The sequence below is a fragment of the Varroa jacobsoni genome, unplaced genomic scaffold (genome assembly GCF_002532875.2).
Source record: "Varroa jacobsoni isolate VJ856 unplaced genomic scaffold, vjacob_1.0 contig00059, whole genome shotgun sequence".
Taxonomy (NCBI): Eukaryota; Metazoa; Arthropoda; class Arachnida; order Mesostigmata; family Varroidae; genus Varroa; species Varroa jacobsoni.
Genome location: NW_019214402.1, coordinates 127,544 through 147,463, shown reverse-complemented (window position 1 = coordinate 147,463; position 19,920 = coordinate 127,544). Strand labels below are relative to the sequence as shown.

Genomic DNA, 19,920 nt, shown 5'->3' with positions numbered 1-19,920 from the left:
TTTTTGTCACATGTCGTTGCATAAATAAACAGGGAGTTCCTGGCAGATTTACTTGGTCGGGCAACCAGAAATCTGATAATAACTAACTAATCGATGATTAAGGTTCAGTCTAAAACTTGTAGTTAGGTGCCAGCACATTCTGTTATATTATTATACTGTTTTTCTTGTGCGATGTTGAAAGTTCCTAATTTCTCTATTCTCATTCAAATCCAATTTGAATATCCGTTTACGGTTAAACGAAACACTTCGTTCATTATTAATGCCCGGGTTATTTACATCTTCAAAGTCAAAACCGCTCGTTCTCGTAGCTGCAAAACGTAGTAGGAACTTTTTGTGCCAGATACAAAAATTCATTATTCACTCGGTATATACTTGTATCTTTTTTTAAATCCTTTCTTTAGCTTGGCGTCTGCACGAGAAACTGCAAACTGCTCGCGGAGAAGGTTTGTATCACTACCCGTCTTTAAGGCTACTATTGAGCCCGATCTTGAGATCATCGACATTTTGGTGGTACTTCATATTTTTCCGATAGCTGCCCTAAGAAAAGCGGACCATTCGTGAATTTCCTTGTGCAATTTTGCGAAAAAATCACATTTTGAAAATTTACGAAGACGCCTAAAATTCACAACAATTCCTGCCTGAGGTCGCCCATAGCGAACCTTACTAAAACTAAGTTTAGAAGAAGAAAAAATCAATAGTATTTGGATTTCGGAGTAAATCTGAATATAGAAACGTATTTGCGAGAAAGCTCGATTGAAGTGATATCAAGGAGGAGGAAGAAGAAGTGTTGTGTCTAAACTTTTGCGAAAGTTTACCGTAGCTTTAAATCTGATAAACATCATCTATTTTATTTCGAAGAAAAGGAGTTAACTGCGTTTCGACGTGATATCATATCTCCCCTAAAACATGCAGCGAACATGTTTACAGATTTCGAAAAAAAAAATGCGTTTACTCCTAGCACTTAAAAGTATCACACAAAGCACCACAAGCCCACGTTTCCTCCTAGCATGCGTCTATCACAGCTTCTTTGTAAGCTCTTCTATACAAATACCTACAATCGCAGCATCGTTGCAAGTGTTTGCAGTGCCGAACTGGCCACAACCGCGAACCTAAATGTCAGCATGAACAGAGTGATTTAGTACCACACAAACAAATACACCTGATTGACCCAATGGTTATGAAAGCGGTGTTTATTTTCATAACACTGCTTTACGGACACGAGTAACACGTTTTAATGTTGGAGAAGTAATAAGAGCGGCTAAAATTTATTGACGACTCGCCTTGGGTCGATAGCAGATTCCCGACGAACTATACCATAAATTGACCGTCATGGCGCTTAGCCCATAGGGAACCCTTCTTTTAAAAAAAGTCTGATATAACAGTGCGTTGTGTGTGCGTCGTGCAGTCTTAACAGGCTGAATAATAATACTGTATAATATCTACTGAAAATTAGCTAGAGCTGAGCTTTTTTTCGGAGGGCTGGCTGTTTGCGGTACAAAAGAATGTGTATTTACGTCAAGTTTTCAATCTAGACCGTTTCACGTGGTGTTCTTCGGGCTGATACTACCGCTGCGTCATTATCTGAAACGTTAGTAGTAAAGTAGAGGTGCACCAAAAAGATCTAGTAAAAAAACAGTAATATTTATTTTTCGCTATTGATACCCTCAGAACTATTTAGAAAATAAGAAGCAACTACGTTTTTTGAAATTGCTAAATAAACTATTAGAGTCAATCCAGATTTCTGTACTTGACGCGAAGTAATAAATTACTCAAGAAAAAAGGAACCCTGCTTTAGGAACGCCTATCCATAGCATTTGTCTGGATGGACTTTTTGTGGTCGTAATTTCACAATCCATCGGTATGCTGCGATTGTGACTGCAAAGCAGAAAAAGCACCCGAATGGCGTTCTAGTGCTCATACGCGATATAGCCGAATAGAAACAATATAGGGTGACTGCAAAAACTCTCCACAAACAAACCTACACAAGAGCCGCACGCTACAAAATGTAGATGTGCAAGTTCTAACGTTACTATTTAACGCGACTTCACAGAGATTGCTTGTGCTTTGTTATTTGATTTTTTGTTCGTTACAGTCAGAGAGTGCTAATAGTGGTTATTCGAAAAAAAAAAAAAAAAAAAAAAAAACTCAAATATGTTGGTTATTCAAAGCGAAGCTGTCGCTAAAAAGATCAAGTTTAAATTTAGAATGTTTAATACAGGTGATGCGTGAAACGTATTTCGGCTCCTCAAATCATTGGCCTAATTCAATAAGAGATGGTAAGAGGTTGAGGACAAAATCAAATGCAAAACGTATTGACACTTTAAGGTATATTTCAACTTATCTTAAACAATTACCCATCGTATTCAGGACACCATTGGCATTTTCGATGCCTTCATTTGGCGTAATATAATAATCGAAGATCGCCTTGATATATTTCTACTAAAACGCAAAGAGACACTTACGTACCTAGGCAAGAATCATCTGCTGATCTTTTACACCTATATATATATATATAGTTCTGTCGAATTTATCTTATCACTAAATTTAAGCGGGTAAGTGCCAGTTAAATCAAAATTGTTGCTACATTTACATGTACGAGCTCTGTTAATTGTTTAGAAAGTTACAAGACCGTCGTTTTTCTATTTTTTTTTTTACTTGTACGTCATATATATAATGTAAAATATCTCGCTAATTAAACAAGTTCTCTTTTTAGGGCTCGCAAATAAAAAGCAAATCGAGACAAAGTTCTTCTAACTTGGCTCATAACAATTCGCGGCAGCGCTACGCGAACTACATTCGAGGGTGCTGGAAAATAGCGCCCATACGATCACAGTCAACTACCGTTGTGAAATATAGAGGTAACCATATAAGTTTCGCATGACTTACAATTCAACAATTAGGAAACAGGTAAAAGTTTGTTTTCACTTAAGTTAACAAATTCGTATGCTTAGCATTTAATATATGAAAAAGTTAATTTGGTTTTGAGGAAATTGAACTAGTGGAAGAGTGAAGACAGGGTATAAGTTTAGCTAGAACAAAAGCTATGACACACAACGTTTTCAATGCTCTAGTAATTCTTGACCTATGGAATCGTTGCTTTGAAAAGCATACACTTAACTCGATATATAATGCGGATCTTCTAAGAAGTATAGCACAAAATACCGAATACAAACTACTCAATCGTCACACACAGAATAGGGTATAATCATGTCACCGGTTCTAGTCTGCTCAGATTGATATGGTTCTGCACGCGTAAGTTATTATAAGCAATAAACACTATTATCGTTGTTCTATGTAACACATGAAGTTCTATGGTTTGCCTTCTGAAATTACTATGTTAGGTAAGCTTAAATGATATCGTCGCGCTTCCTAGTCTATAAGCTAAGCAAAGCTATAAGAAAACATAACTGCTCTCTTTATCTACGTTATCGTTGAGTATCTTACGACTAGCAGTATTATTCCAATGAGCTCGAGCGTCCATGGGTTAGGCGCACCGCCATCTGCACGGCTAGGTCGAGCATTTCCCTCTTGGCCACTGCTGAATCTCGGCTTCATACCGGTCAAGAATTACAGAAAGGGATATAGCGCGATTAAAAAGGTCTTCATCTGAACTATATAGCCCCTGAACCCACTCTCTAATGCGCTGTGCAGTTTCTATTCGTCGCTGAACAAACTGAACCTCTTTCAAGGCAGTGGCGCATTGTCGCCTATCTTCACGGTTGCTGAAGCTGCGCTCAATAACAGTTGAATATCTTTCTTGCTTTATGTATTCCTGCAAGGAGTGGATCAACGCAGCGCACCTTGTATCCGTTTCATGATACCATACCCGTGTAAATTTAACATTTCGTGGTATTACGATGACTTCCTGTAGTTCAACGCCGCCCTCGTATAGGATCGCCGGTGTTGGATCCATCTCAAGGTTCTGAACAGTTTCAGACTTCGTAAGTAAATGTTACGGTTATTGACAAATAAACACTGAATGCGATCGTGCTGCTTGCAAAGTCTGAGCAAAAATTCACCGAAATCAAATATTCGAAACGATCACCACTTTTTTTGAGAGGTCGGAAATCTCTGATTGTTTAAGCTTGTCAGAATCAGATACCTGTAACACTACGAAACTAATTAAATGCAGGTGAACGCATTGTGTTCCCTTAAAACTGCAAGTGACGAGCTATTACGATCGAACGTGTCAGTAACAAGGACCTACATTTTGTTTCGAGGAAACAATTAACTTTCCTACTCGAATCACCCATTGAACACTCTCAGAACTCAAATATAGACGTAGCGGCCTGCTTCCAACTAACACTGTGAGATCAAAATGGCGGCCGTTTTGTGATAATTGCCACAGCTGAATTATAAGCACGCAGTGTTGTACACACGAAATGCATAAACTTAAGAGATCTTTTTTGAGCAGAGCGTTTACCGCGCATCGATGGCGCTATTCAGTATGGCGAAACGGATCCACTGTAAGATTACATCGAAATAAACCACTAGCAGATAGCTCGTAATGTATATTATCTTTAACGGTAAACTAAAGGATAGACGCCATATCACTGCGTGATATGAGACTTTGTCAACTGTGATGATAGGACGAGCTCGGTCTCTAAGATTCTGCTCTTTCTCAAGCATTTTAGTTAGCAAAAAAAAAACAAGTATATGGAATAAACAGTAAATAACGAAAAAAGACACCTTAAAAAGAAGAACATCATGTGTGCATGTGCCTAAAGACATTATCTGCAGTAGCACAAAATAATCTTTTGTTTGACAAGAGAGATACCAGTTGGTGAGCTGGCCTGCATACAAATCATGTTAAGATTATTACCAAATGATTCATTCTTAAATGCTACGTCTCATTGTAGAGAAAAAATCTATATACAGCTGAGTTCAGTGTGTGTAGTTTTTGTCGAGTGACATTAATCCTAAGCACACGGACAGATAAATCATAGAGGTAAATAGATACGTAAATATTCCCAATGGCCTCAGGATATACGAGGCAAATACCTAAAAAATTGCTCAGCGTTATAAGAATATAGGTTTCATATAGCAACCATCTTTTAACTGGTGCTCACGCTTTCGATCAAACCCCGAGAACAGCGTGTCATTACACACAAACGTAGAGGATCGTAGATTTCTAAATTTTGCTAGTTGAGAGATATTTAGTATCTTAGCGGCTGCCGCGATAGACGGGAGCTAAATTCTCAATATATTCTCGAAAAAAATCAACCAAAACTAGCGAATTTGTCGTTAGCTGTTAAACTCATTTGCTATCCTCTAGCAGTAGCTAAGTAGATGCAATAAAGATACGACACTTACTAGCATTACGTAGCAGTATGCACAACATGAACGAAGAGCGAATTTGATTTCTAAAATACGAAGAGCATTTGGAGCTGTATGGCAACTCCTCGGCAGCCTGATCGCCAAAAACTCCAGGAAGCAAAAGGACTACTACAGGGAAAATACGTCTAGACATAGGCATACGCATCCACACAATGATGTCGCTACATGAGCTACACTCGCTGGATGGAAGCGATGGCGCTATGCTCTGCATCTACCGGGGGGCTCATGATCCTCTGGAGTCATTTCAGCTCGACCCGGGTTCTCGTCATGTATGGTGGATCTTCCCACGGCAACTGCGTTGCTCTCTGAATAATTACTAGAGATGCAACAACTGTCAATTTACGCCTCCGTAATTAAGAGCAATCTGAGGTTAGCAACGCTCCCTACAACGAACGTGTCCCCGAGGAATTCGCCAGCCGTCGACAATGGCTAGTACAAGGTTTGCGCAAAATGGTTCATCACCTGACAGGACGGCTACCACGAAACGAACCTAGCAGCTTTTTTCATATGGGATTGACAAAAGCGTTCTTCCACGTTCGCTATTTTCAAGCTATCGACTAAAGGACGGGAGCGAATCCACGTACAGAAAACAAGACTCGTAGATAAATTAAAAAAAACACTACTCCGCTATAAAATGATTGTGTTCTACGGCTACAACCAAACAATAACAGGTTATCATATTGATGATGATAATAATCATAATCATAGTAACAATAACAATAGATATTTTCGTATGTGTGTCTCGTAAGGTTTCCTCTGCACTAGAAATAGTGTTCAATGGAGAATGGCAATTTCCCTTTCGTTCCGTCTCCTCGGGGCTATTTAATAAATCAACTCAATACCATAGCAGCATTGTAAACCCCTAGCTCTGACGATTATGATTTATGTGAAAGAAATCGAGAAAAAAGTAATGTTACTTGTAGGAGAATGTTTGTTATCATAAACCCTTTTCTATGACAGCTGCAGGTATCTAGGTCGTCGACACCGACAATATTGAAATGTCGCCTATCAGACGATTGCGTATTCTACCATTTTAACAACTTATTATTATATTTTTCTCTATCTTACGCAAAATAGCGTTGTTGATAGTAAATCATAACAAAAGATCTAGATAGGACTGTCTGATCCATTTCTAAAGTGTCCATTCCATTCTTGTTCCATGTTTAAAGTTGAATACTATACAATACCACGAGTGAATTATTTTTCGAGTCTTCTATATTCTGAACCGGTCTTTGCGTTCGGACAGCGACTGCGTGCTTCCAGATTATAGTGTAAATGATTTACAGAGAAAAATGTTCGTCAAGGTATCCCAACAAGATATGATACAGCAGTTTCTACGGGTGGCAAATGGTAGAAATTTTTAGAGCTGACCCTTAGAAGAATTTCCGTTTCGGTTGTTAATACATCCAACTTATTTAAATGCAAATGCATCGTAATTAGCTGGGTTCAATATTAACTAAATTGAGTAACTCTCTCGAGCAGAATGAATAACCTATTTCAACAATTCCACCGATTCGTTGGATAACTTATATCGGCGACATATCGTCAGGGCGGTGTCCGTAACGAGCATACCCTACGAGAATAACGTATACCATATTTGAAATGTGTTTTTTCTTCTACTACTTGAATGGGTTTGAACTTCATTAACTGTCGTGCTCCTCTCGATAGAGACTCGCTTTCTGAGTATTAGCTAAATGAGTAGGAAAATGAGTTCACTGACTATATAAAATGATACTATTAAAGTTCTTCGTATGCTGACCTAGGTTCCTTGATCTTGAAAAAATATGTCCTGTGATGTTTATCAGAGTGGCCTGATTGGACAGAGGGCAATATCACACTGGCTATAAATAAACCTGGATTAGCTATAAATAATATAGAACTAATTAATTTTATAACGATGCTCGTAACGGCTGCTTTCGCAAAGGGGACACCAATAGTGATAGTATTTGCTTGCCGTAACGAACCATCACCAAAACCATAATGAATATCGTACTCCAACGCCGAGAACAAACAAGTAGTGCCAACTAGCCATGTTCTATCATATGGGCCTATGTCTGGTCCATGTTGAGCTTTGCCAGGTTCGTCGGGCCAAAATAGGCCACAAGTTATACGAATGGAGATATACGTGTCGCAATTGTGAAATAATCAAAGGTCCGTTTACTTAGTGTCATTCCTGTACATGCCCAAATATACAGAATGTTTAAAATTAAATATAGCTTAAATACAGTACATCGATGGTTATTGAAGAAGCAGGGAATCTTGTAAGCATTAATTTTCCAAGCCGACTGAAGTATTTGCCATTCATAGACATTCGACATAGAACTGTGGCATTTGTGTTCGATATTTTGTATATTTATATTCGAGCACCATATTATAGGAAGGAAAAGACTATAGTCTTGACATATGTTGGGAACCACTACAGGGTTTGCAGAATACTTGTCGATATGAAGCCCGCAACACTGATGATCTTTAAATAGAGACTCTATGTAAGGTTTTCGTGGGGTGAGCTTACGTGCTCGTACGATGAACTCCTATGTTGTTGAACGTATGTTGAAGAAAGAGGTAATGTTTATGCTAACGTCAATGAAATAGGGTGAGGTTACCAGGCAGGGCAGCTATCTCCCAACCGATAAAATACTTCAATCTGAGATCCTTTACAAGCTACAATACTTGTTAGCCAAAGGTATGCGATATTCAAATTCCCTTTCCCTCAGCTTCTTACTGTGGCGCATTTACCTAAAAAATGCCTCCTAAATCTTAACCCTAAATGCTTATATATGGTCAACACCCTTTTCCACTCTTCTTCTTCTTTAGATCTTCCGTCTGAAGTTTTTATATTTATCCACAAATCCCTATTTGTACGTCTGTTTTTTATTGTGTGATGGTTTTAGGAGACAATAGCTGTGAAATTGGGCAGGCTCAAGTGTTACCAGGTAGTGCCCACGTACCATTCCTCCGTTGCTTCTTCATGCCATCTTGTCACTGTTTACGTGCTCCCCTTGATGAGTTCCAGCTCCATAAACTCTGCCTCTATCTTTTACCTCACCAGTCATATCATTACAACAACGTTTTTTCCAACGTTCGCAGTGTGTGCTTTATTCGCCTGGTCGCACTTCCCCGAACGCTATTTACATTTTCCATCCACAAATGTCTTCTGATGTCAAGAACCGGGCTAGTAAATTCGAATAACCTGAAGCTCTTCGCCACCGATCGGTTAAAGAAATATTCAGAGTATTTAAAATTTCGGTTATTAGAATTTACTTTACGGTGCCTATGAGTATACCTTTACTTCTGCCTAGCCACGTTTCCTTTTCTAGAAAAGAACTGAAGGTTTCCTTTTAATTCAATCGATTTAACTGACTTATTCGTCGCTTCTTGTAGAGCGTTTACACTATAATCAAGCTAAAGCCCCAATTTTTAGATATTTTTTATACGGTAGATTTATATATATAAATCTATATATATATATATATATATATATATATATATATATATAAAAAAATGAACTCGACGGAGAAAAATCAGTACTCTACTTAAATAAATATGTGCACAAAATGTGTGCAACCTTCTTGAAGAGGGTAAGTATCGATGGCGGAATGGCCGAACTTTTGCATTTCATACAGACAACCGGCCTGGCTGACTAACGCAAACAACTAAAGCTCACTCATGGTTTTCATTTTGCTGAAGGGTCTTCCTGATCAAATATGAAGGCCGAAGATCACTCAATGATATGTGAGCCTAACAGGGGCAAGTCCGGCATACTTTAGTTCGGCTATACGCGGTTTGGAACTGGCTGCAAAGCTGACCTAAACAAAGGTAATGAGTTTATGTCGGCCGCGAATCGTCTTATCGTTTATCAGCTCTCAGCTTGTTCTATCTTGGGATATCTACCATCCCAATATATAGAATACGCATAATTTAGGAGGATTTTACAATAAGGAGCCGCAAACAATTACAGCCTCGCTTCTCAAAAGAGCGCTGAGGCTATACATAATAGGTCGAAGTAACCTTGCGTATTTCCTAGCCGACTTGCTACTGCTGACCGAGGACCTACGTCTTGGAAGTAGTTAAAACCAACTTAACGAACTGGAAGCAAACATTTGCGATTTGTTTGCTTCGGGTGAAATGAGCAACAATGAATGAAAAATGGTGACTCAGCTTAAGTCCACATGTCGTCGTTCGTTTTGTCGTGCGTAGGTGGGTCCCACCATAGACCACGCAGGGAATTGGAGCCCGACGAGACATCTAAGTGTTTGAGATGCGGGTAAATTGTAACAGATATCACGTCACTTGTTGCCTCTGATATCGTCTTTAGGACGTTTGGCAATTCTCTCAACTAAGTTTTATAAACCATTCATATAATCCATATGATGCAAAGTGTTTTCATAGTTTTATATCCTCACTCTGATCTTGGGATATTGTATTTTTGACATGAAGTGTTCTACTTAAAAAGGGTGACGAAACCAAAATACATCGTGCAGTCAGTCGTTTAGCAATTATTTTACTACGAGTTAATTATTTTTACTTGAAATGACTGGATAGTAACTTTCAATTTGTTTGCAATCAATAAGGTTATATTAAATCCTCTAATATCAAACGGAGGTTCGGAAGCCAGCCGTTGTCGTAATTCATAGCTGTTGGCTTCTTAATGCAAACTTTTTTTCATCATTTCCTTTAATTGTCGATAGTAGATTTCAGCGGCGATCGACCAACCGGGATTTACGAAGCTGTAGTAAATGACACTTACAATAGCCCACTGACAAGGCTCTTGTAGCTTTTGTAAGGTGGTGTCCTGAAATTCCCGTTCCGGAATTTAGCGAGCTAACGGCTTACCGTGTTTCTATATATAAGACTTACACGGTGAGCTGTCTCAACTGCCGCAGGTCCAAGATAAAACTTGTATTCGTCAACGATACGAATTTTTTATATTTGTCGTAGCTTACTGCAGCTCGCTCGCTAAAGTCTCGAGTGACGGTGCTCGAGTGAGTGGTCTTTAACTCCAATGCAGAAAAGTGTCGTGAACTCTCGCATCGTTATAAAACAGTATGATCTTCTATTACGAGATTAGCATTTGTTATGTTTTATACTAAACGAGATAATATTTCATAACAGTATTTAACAGTTGCTATTTAAAATATTTACCGTCAAATTGACTATACTACATGCCTCTACTATACTTTTGTTATTATCTCTCTGCGTTAGTTTTAGGGTAAGATATCGTCGAGGATTATATGGTCCTTCTGAAAAATACAAAGGTGAGTTGTATGCTCAATAAAGGATCTCTCGCAAATAGTTTCTTGTTGTAAAGTCGGTATTTATATTAGTGAGCACTTTAAAACCTATACAATTACGCTACAGCATAGCCCAGTGTATGTCAAACAGGAAGCTGGTGCAATGCCCATCAGTCTTTTTTCACGTGACATTTTGACTTAAGGAAGGGTACGGCAGCTTGACTTTCCTTTTTTTGATTTGCTGAGTCACGAACAGCATTTTTGATCAAATATGCTGTTTCGCTTAAGCGAAAGTCTTGTAGTTATTCCCACAGTTTATACACGGCTTCGGGTTTAGACCATCTCACGAGCCCTTAGGCTTACTAAACAAGCACTTTCGTTTATACCTTGCTTCGTATTCGGCGCCAGCCGTCTAAAACGGTTCTTAACGGCAGTACAGGACATGAGAACCCGAGACGTTCACGTAGTTATTCAAACAGTATCTGTGCCTTTAAAAATGGCGCGGACGCACGAATCAAGTTTGCGATCTAAACGCACACGGATGAGCAACAAGCCGAAGACGACCGATTTGTTTTTCTGCTGTTATAAATAACCTATTTGGACTAAGTGCTACTGAAAAGTAATGGGTCTTATAATTTTTATTCGTAAAAGTAATTTCTTCAGTGGCTGCTGCAAAGAAGCGATAACATAAGTGATAAAGTCTCAAGGGAATAGACTAAGCAATAGGTCTGGAGACGGTGTAACTGTATTTCCACTTTTTCTTACTTTTTACTCTGGCGGCAATTGCAGAAAACCGACCCCCGACTGCTATTAAACTTCATAAAATACGAATTAACGTGTAAGTAAATTACAACTTATAGACATCTGTCCGATCCGAGAATATCGCTTAAGGTACAAAACGTATATCATCGAACGGCAACATATGCTAAAGCACCCAAGTCCGCTACTGAAACGGTGGTTAAGTTAACATATTATTGATATATGTATTCTTTTATGGTACGTTTGTGGTGGCCACGAACCTTTTTTCTGCTTACAGCAGATTATGTTTTTGGCAAACCTACTAGGTTTAGGTACACGATTTCAAACTTTTAGTGATCACATGATGGAGTCCCAGGGTCAATTATTGCAATATCAAATCAAATCCCCTCAAAGTCTCGTCTGATCATTATACGAACAAAGGAATACAGCTAAAAAGCAGTTCGCACTCTCAATAAGCGATAGCAACTTTGCGGATACCGTTTGACATTTATAATTAGTAAGCTGGTAGCACATATCATCTTTTAAGCTATATTCACAAGTTCTTTACGGCTACGTACCACGTACACGCATGTCAAATTGCCAGCGTCAGACAGTTATCCGAGTAGCATCTGTGCACAACTCGTATTTTCGATCAGAATAATGTAATTAGCTATTATAGTGTACCACACAGCTATATATATATATATATACGGATATGTGCCGGTTACTGCACCGAGAAAGAAACAAGACTTAGAAGTCTTACTTGCTCGTTTTTGGCCTATAGTTCAGTAACCTGTGGTGACAACGGAAAAGTGGTATTGTGACTGCTCTTCGTTTGAAATGTCCATGATATTTATATAATACGCTTTTTGAAAAAGCTCATAAAGGCCTGCGCTTTTCGAGACGTAGATGTTTGGTTATCAGGAGTTTTTTGTTGCTTGTGCTCTGTTGCAAGAGATGCCGAAATCCTTTCCTTTCCTTTGTAAACCGGCTACGTGACTGCCGCTCGCAGTTTCTTTTTCCATACCTCCTCATGTATCAACAGCCACTTGTTGAGGATGACAGCTTGTTCAGTGTACTCAGAGCGCGAGATCAGTATGCCCCTACGTCGCAAAAATATTTATATCTAAAATTAATGATAGATCAATGTATTACTATCGAAGAGCAAAATGTATTGCAAAAAAATGTGTCGAACACAATGTTGAGCTTTTTGTCCGTTTTATTTTCACTTTGAGACGCTAATCGTACGGCAGATCCTTATGGTTTACGAAATGGAACAACTTTTAAGAAGTAGAATTAATGCGAAAATTAATACAATAGGTATTTATTTATTTATTTTTTTCTTATTATTATTATTTATTTATTAAGAGATACCTTTGAGAATGACGTCGTTATAATATATGAAATAGGAAATGTTTGTCACATATGCCAATTTCCAGTGCTACACATATGAGTATTAGGACTGCTTAAAAGTCATATAGCAACGATAAGTTTCCAACATTTAAAAATGTTCGTTTACAACGTAACCTCGAATCTGGCTAATAAAGTTGTTTAGATTATGCCTAGTCTGTGACCGCAAAATTATGACCGTTGGGAACAAGCTTACTTATCAAGTAATGGAACGGTCCCAGTTCTATTTGATTGCATTAGACCTAAAAACTACTAGTCTAGCCGAGGTAGTTTCGAAAGGTTTCATTAAACTATTTTTTAATACTCTTTTTTTATTTCACTACTCATACCGATAATATGCGAGTGGTTCGGTCTTTTCTAGAAAATCTGTTCTGAAACCGGTGGCTGAAGGTTGAAGTAGAAGCATATTTTTTTTCTTGTTCATGAGACACCAAACACTGATTTATCCAAAATAAAAATCTCGAGTCTCTATCATCGGCTCAAGGGTTTCGAATTAGAAAAAGAAGCGCGTTTAATGCTATTTGCATGAAGCTAGATAGATTTTTTGCATCCTCGCATGCTGTTCCTATTTACTTTTAACGTTTCTTGAAGATGAATAAGTGGCAGGTTGTCTAGCTATTCATCCACATTATCAAAATGATGCCTAACTAAGGTCAAGTACGTGCTCACTCAAATAATTACTCGTTTGCTACGAAAAAGAAAAACAGGTATAGATGAAATACATGCGCTGGCCATGTTTGAGATACTAGCAGTGGCAGCAGTTTAACATAGATAGGTCTTGTGGCTGTACCTCTCGAACAATCCGCTCTACTAAAGTAGTCCAATATCTTCAGGGGCCTATTATAGAATAGTGCAATGGAGTGGCCCAGGTCAACAATTAAATGCCTCATAAAGAACGGGTCCTTTAAGGAGTTAGCAGAAGTGGAAGTGATACAAATTTTAGACCAGTGGGTTAGTGCAGGCAGTGACAATAAACAAAAAAAAAAAAAAAGGCCAAACGAGAATAAATCAGAGGAATGGTAACGGTGTGAATGAAAGGGGGAACAGGACAAAGTGTGATGTCAAGTATGTAACTGCATCTACATAGAGGTGTACGCTTCGGACGCCCGAAACGGCTGGCGCAACCCGTGGAGAAAAACATTATGACAAACGACGCTGAAGGCGAAAAGAATACTCTGGTTTGTTGGGCATTGGGACTGCTGACTTTCCTGTTTACAACTGTTCTACTATTGCCATGCTCGTTAGCCTTATCAAAACGAGGATAACACTTGCTACTGTCGCATCTAAATCGTAGAGAAAGATCACGACATGGGAACACAGAAATTTAGAGCAAAAGTTTCGAATAGATCTGAAATAGCAAACGCAGCATGACGAAAGGTGGTTGAGCGGTCGGATTTCTGGTAGGTTACGTACGGCACCATGTCGTATGTCTAAATTTAGAAGTGGGAAATTGATGCAGGAGAGCGAAATAACGAAATAGCTATCTTTAGTTGCCTTCTCCTTGTTCTTTTTCTGGCCAAGTTCATCCGAGTTCAATCGCACCTTGTGCTGGGATCACATACGAGCTCATTACCAGATCTGCATCTCGCCGTTGATGTCTACGCATAAACAGCGTCGCAACGCAAACAATGACATACAGAGCCGCACATTCGCGCAGAACCATCAATCAAATAGCGCTATGACAACTATAAAACGTTAGGAGCGAGAAGGCTGTTGGGTTTATTATCGAAATTAGGAATTTGTGACTGCGTTCGTAAATGTAATCCATGTGCAATGTGTGCATCAGGGGGTATTTTTATGCCCGTATGAGTAAAGTGTTTATTTATTTAATGACGTGTAAGGTGGTCTATGTTGGAGATCGGACGCACTTCGTATCGTGGTACAGACAAGCTCATCTGAAGCAGTGTATAGCGGTTTTACGGTGCACTTCGAAACGTTTCAGTAAACCTAGTCTGAACAGAGATAGGTCAAAGACAATCTATCAAACGATTTTTATAAAAACCTTGGTATCGCATCGTTATGTTATTTCTGGCCTCTATCACCTGTTTATGGTGTATATGCAAATGCAAAATATATGTTGTGAATGTTATTAGTAGCCTTATGATTCATGAAAGAAGTCTTCGCAATACCGTGGGCATCGATCGAAAACAATTGGAATTGAACGGAATCTATTGGAATCGGTATGCCAAAACCGAAATAAAAGATCAGTTTGTCGGGATCTTGATTTTTTTTTTTTTTTTTTTGAAACGAAATTGATTTCTATCATTAGAAGGCGTACGTTTCTATCCGTAGTTAGTAGAAAAGTAAATTTTTCCGTTTTTGCTCATGAAACGACATAAAGTTCTACGAAATTATGGAAGATGGAATAACCGATACTGAGGTTCCTGCTAAAGCTGTCGTCAGTGCACTCTAACTTTTAGCAAAGCAACAAAAGACAGTTTAGTCGACTAAATAAGCACTCGCATTTGGATAGTTGGAGATCGCCAAAGGGGCAACAGTACTGTTGTTATTTGTTCGAGTACGTCATATAGCAGCTAGGGCATATTACCACGCTGTAATGAGGGAATTGTATGAGTTAGCAGAATAACACTGATAGTCATTTTGATGCCCTTGCAGCGACTCCATCCCTGAGGGCAATACCTTCAAGGCTGATGAACTGTTTTTGTTCTAAATTCCAGAATAGAATTCTGAAATAGAGACGCTGGCTTCTTTTTGCGTCAGCAATGCTACTCTAAAATATGACAGAGTAACACGAACGAAACTTGTATAAAAGTAAGTAATCGTTTACGTATTCGATACCGTCTGCCTGCTATTGAATCAAGTAGTAACTCACAGTTTTTATATATTTTACAGTTGTTGAACCTGATGTATGGCAAGGGTTCGTGGTAAATAGCATAGTTATGAATGAGCAGGGTAGCGGTGTTACCGTTTTGTTTACTACATGATATTTACATTGGTTTCAGCTTGCAAACCCCGGCTACTTCACGTTTTATCAAAATTAAAAACTACAAGCTATTCATAAGCACTTCACTAATATATACACATGTATATATAATGTCTCATTGCTAAATTTTTCCTCTTTGATCACCTCATACAGACACGCATGGTTCTGTTGAGAATTTGTGAAACGCCAGCCACCATTTAGAAGGCAGTAATAACTGCGTTAGAGTCCGAAACCAAAAAAGACAATCTTGACGTCGTCTTCAACTAAACTGGCGAATTATTGTGCTTCAAAAAACTTCAAGTTTCATAAGCGTTCGCTTAAAATTACAACAATATTAAGAAAGACTTATTAGTAAGAGAGTGTTCCTCTTTACAGGATCCGGAAAAGTCACGCTCGGACGTATCCACACGCGACTGTGCTAATGCGAACAAATTGCACAACAAACTCAAAATGAAGCCTCAATAATGACCCTTCAGCGATCTGCTGAGAATAAATAGGACATTAACTACTGGAGCACTGCCCGATATATATATGGAGCTTTACGTCTGGTACTGTCCTTAAGCATTGCTTCAGACGATTAATCCTCAGCACGGAACAACAAGTGTCTTTATCAAGTTTCCAGCATGTGTCCTCAAGTTTAGCGGGGAGACACGTCACCATTGGGCTATCGTGAGGCAATTCATTTAATTAGACTTTAGGATAAGCTTTACTAGCTGGTTTTACGTAATTTAGCTGGTACTACGAGCTACTATGTAGGTATGGAGTTGATACTAATGTCTTCCTATGGCGGTTATGACATAAGCTATACCTGAAGAAGCTTTGTTGGGTCAACGGTTGCCTTTCAAAGACCGTTACTACAAATGCTCCCTGCTTGTTACATTGTCTAGTTGTTTCAAGGCTACTTATGTCGATATCAAAAAGTCGACGCTTTCAAGCTTCTGATCTTTATCTGCTTGGGGAAATATCAAAATTACTATCACTGAGTGAATGAATTAATTGTTTTTCTTGCAGCAGGCGCCTCTTCAGCAAAAATGTCCACACGTTCCGAGTTATATACGAAAAAACACTCGCCAGAATATCGTGTCAAAGTATTCGATCGTTTAGTTAATTCTGTTTGCCGAAACGGAAAATGAGGCCTGCTCGTTTCCTGCATAGGACAACGCGGATCAACTTGATTTCGCTCCTAAGTAAATAGGTTATTACAGGATTGAATGGCCGAAACGTTTTCGACGTGAGCTACTCGTTCCATGGAAACACTTTTATACTCTGTCAGAATAAACTAGTCTCATATGCTCACGCTTAATTTGAGACGCACTGCACTCATCTCGCTCTCGTCTACGGTAAAATAAAGCCCAGAAAATTATGCTTGTTGAAGAATTGCGACAGCTGTAGCGGTAACCCGATTTTTGATGACTGCCTTTAACGGATGTGCTAGGCTTGTTCGATTAACAATACAGATAGTAAGCCCAAGGCAAGCTTGTTTGTTGCGAGTGCGTGCCATCAAACTCCAAATTTTACATATCCAAGTTCATGTTGAAGGGAAATTTACTTCCTGTTGTTGGAGCCACCAGCAACATGCGGCTATAACGCATCTACGTTTACAAACAGCGAAACAAAAACCCTCAGTGGCTAAATTTAGTATGCGAGACACATGCAATGTTTGTAAAAAAGATTGCTCTTCTATAGGGCAACAACAAGCAATGCTTTTGGGTGACTTGTGAAACTTATCAAATTATCTTGAATCAGTCTTATGGTGATGCATGCGATGACCTAATTGAAGTCCAGTGGAATATATATAGTTGACCCAAAGCAGGTCAACAAACATCCGAGCGATATGACCAGAGGGACAGCATCAAATTGTCAGACGCAGATATTCATCCGTTTAGATTTTTGATACAGGACCTTAATACGTGATTGAGCTGCCCAGATGCATTCGAAACGTTAGTTTTTAAAAATTTTTTTTATCCCGTTTTAACCATTTTGAACTCTTGCATTTTCTGAGGTGTGAATTCTACGGTTAGGGCGAAATTTGATTAAAGCGGCATTGTAATGAATTTATACCTAACCTGAGGTGGTTTGGTTTAACCATTAAACCAAATTATTTAGGAATTACTATTTAAAAGACCCCCGAGTCGAAGCGGTGTGTTGTGTTATACTGAATCAACGCGATCGTTGGGGCGACACTTTTAACAGATGCAAATGATTTCGTTGAAATGGCTGACTTTGTTGAGATGCACTTTTAGAAACAAAAAGGAGGAAAGATCCTACATTTGGACGTACTATTCCATAGATTGCAGCTAATACATCCTAATATTCAATATATTTACTTAAACGCTTGATCGAGCAGCATAACTAAAAAGAAAAAATGTTGTTGCGCGAAACAGTTATTTATTAAAATCTAGTTAGGGAAGAGGTGCGCTTTACTGTGCCAAGCCCTCCCTGGCCTTTGGATGTAGGATCCTACTTTCTCAAATTCTAAGGACGACAAATAGGTATTCCTTCAGCTGCTGTATTTATCATAAACTTTTATAAGTCAAAAGCGCGCTGTGTTGTTTTTACATTCGGCTCATGAAAAACGTGCAATGATTTTATAAAGCGATATGAATGTTTTTCATTGTTCACCATATTTTGCACCAATCAGTATTTTTTTTTTTAATACAATGAAACGTTTTCCTAAAAACATACTTTTGAAATGTCAGCTTTGCTATTGCTGTAAAACATTTTGGGAAAGGAATGAACGACGACCATCGGTGCGAGTCGATGCGTTGTACTACCCATTGGTGATGATCGATTTGTATAAGACTCGATGGAAACTAGTTTATAATAGGATATATTTTAATATAGAAATAGAAAACACATTTTAATTCCTCTTTTTTTTTTTTTTTTTTTACTTATAGCGTACTTTTATTTTACGAGCGTACCTTCTAGGGCTAGGATCTATCTACATGTCCTATCGATTCGCTTTTTCATACAGACTAAGGTACTTTAACCTTTACTCCCCTATCATAGCATTACTTCTAATTGCTTTTAAATGTGCTACTTCCTGAATGTTTCGCTTCCTGAAATTTCGCTCGCGAGTTCCAGGGAGACAACGTTTTCAGTACAGGAATCGATGGATGCATATCTAGCCTTATTAATTTAACGATCAGATCTAAATTTCACATCGGTTTACCTAACGCTATTTTTTTTTTAATTTATTTTTAAGAGAAAAACCTACCAGTATATTTCAGTGCAGTTCCTCTCATTAGGACAAACTCAATTGAATACACCTATGCCGTTAACACTAGGTACAGTTATATGCTCTTATGACGCAGGATAGAGAAACGTATTATTATTATCGCAAAATTAGAAAGGTCTTACGGAAGAACTTACTATAAGTAAGTCTACACGAAGTTCCTTCGTGCGCCATAAATGTAAGTGCATTTACGATGTTCGAAAGCTAAAGAGGAACAGTAGGTGTATGCGTACCCTTTTCCAAAGCCATTTTGATCTTACTAAACATCGTATGATTCCGTTTTAAAAAACCATACACGACAAGATATGGTCGATCGTTGTGATCATTTTTCATCTAATGTATGAATCGACGATACTGTTTCCTCAAAATGATGCTTTACACCAATGAGATGTGGTACAGTTTGAAATATGTACACACATGCATTTCTAATAATCTGAATTGTACATTGAAGCCACGTGTTTTTTTTTTTTTCTTTCTATTTCTTTGTAGAATTAGCATCGACAGCATCCGGTTTGATATACGCTTGAAATGCAATGGCCCATGTAGCCTCGCCACATCCTAGCCCAAGTGACCCCCAAAATCTGTATGTTCTATAATTCAGTATAGTGACTTTATAAAACGTAACTTGCTTTCATTTTTTTTTTTTATTTCCTTACTGTAATTTAGATTGCGTTGCGAAAAAAAGAACCGCTTATCCCTTCTTCCTCATCATTCAGCAAAGGTTCGATGACAGAAGGGAAAATATCCACTTGTCCCATATAGTTCTACTATTCGAAATTTTAACAAAGAGAGAATTTATTAATATTAATTGCATTACATTTCTGATCCCCGTGCATATCGCAAATTGTAAAAAAAATTAATAGTATCTGAACTTAAAATCAGCGTTCTCTTGATAGAGAGCCAGTGATTTATATATTATCTGCGCTATATAGCCTCACTTTTTCAATTTCCTAATATTTTTTATGTTTTCTTTAAAAGCTAAAGCGGTTTTTCGTAGTGAAAGCGCACTAGAGGAATGTACTTAG

General features: G+C 38.3%; 1 long non-coding RNA gene across 6 annotated transcripts; it reads left to right on the top strand.

Annotated features, from left to right (window-relative positions):
• Positions 1 to 1,091: 1,091 nt before the first annotated feature.
• LOC147752098 (uncharacterized) lies at positions 1,092 to 18,199 on the top strand. Of its 6 annotated transcripts, none has more exons than XR_015315033.1 (5): positions 1,092 to 1,588; positions 2,714 to 2,858; positions 3,780 to 3,941; positions 16,036 to 16,208; positions 16,672 to 18,199. It is a non-coding gene; the product is annotated as an uncharacterized LOC147752098 (long non-coding RNA). The 6 variants fall into 6 exon arrangements; XR_015315035.1 differs by having other exon boundaries at positions 16,036 to 16,329; positions 16,675 to 18,199; XR_015315032.1 differs by having other exon boundaries at positions 16,036 to 16,329.
• The last annotated feature ends 1,721 nt before the right edge of the window (positions 18,200 to 19,920 follow it).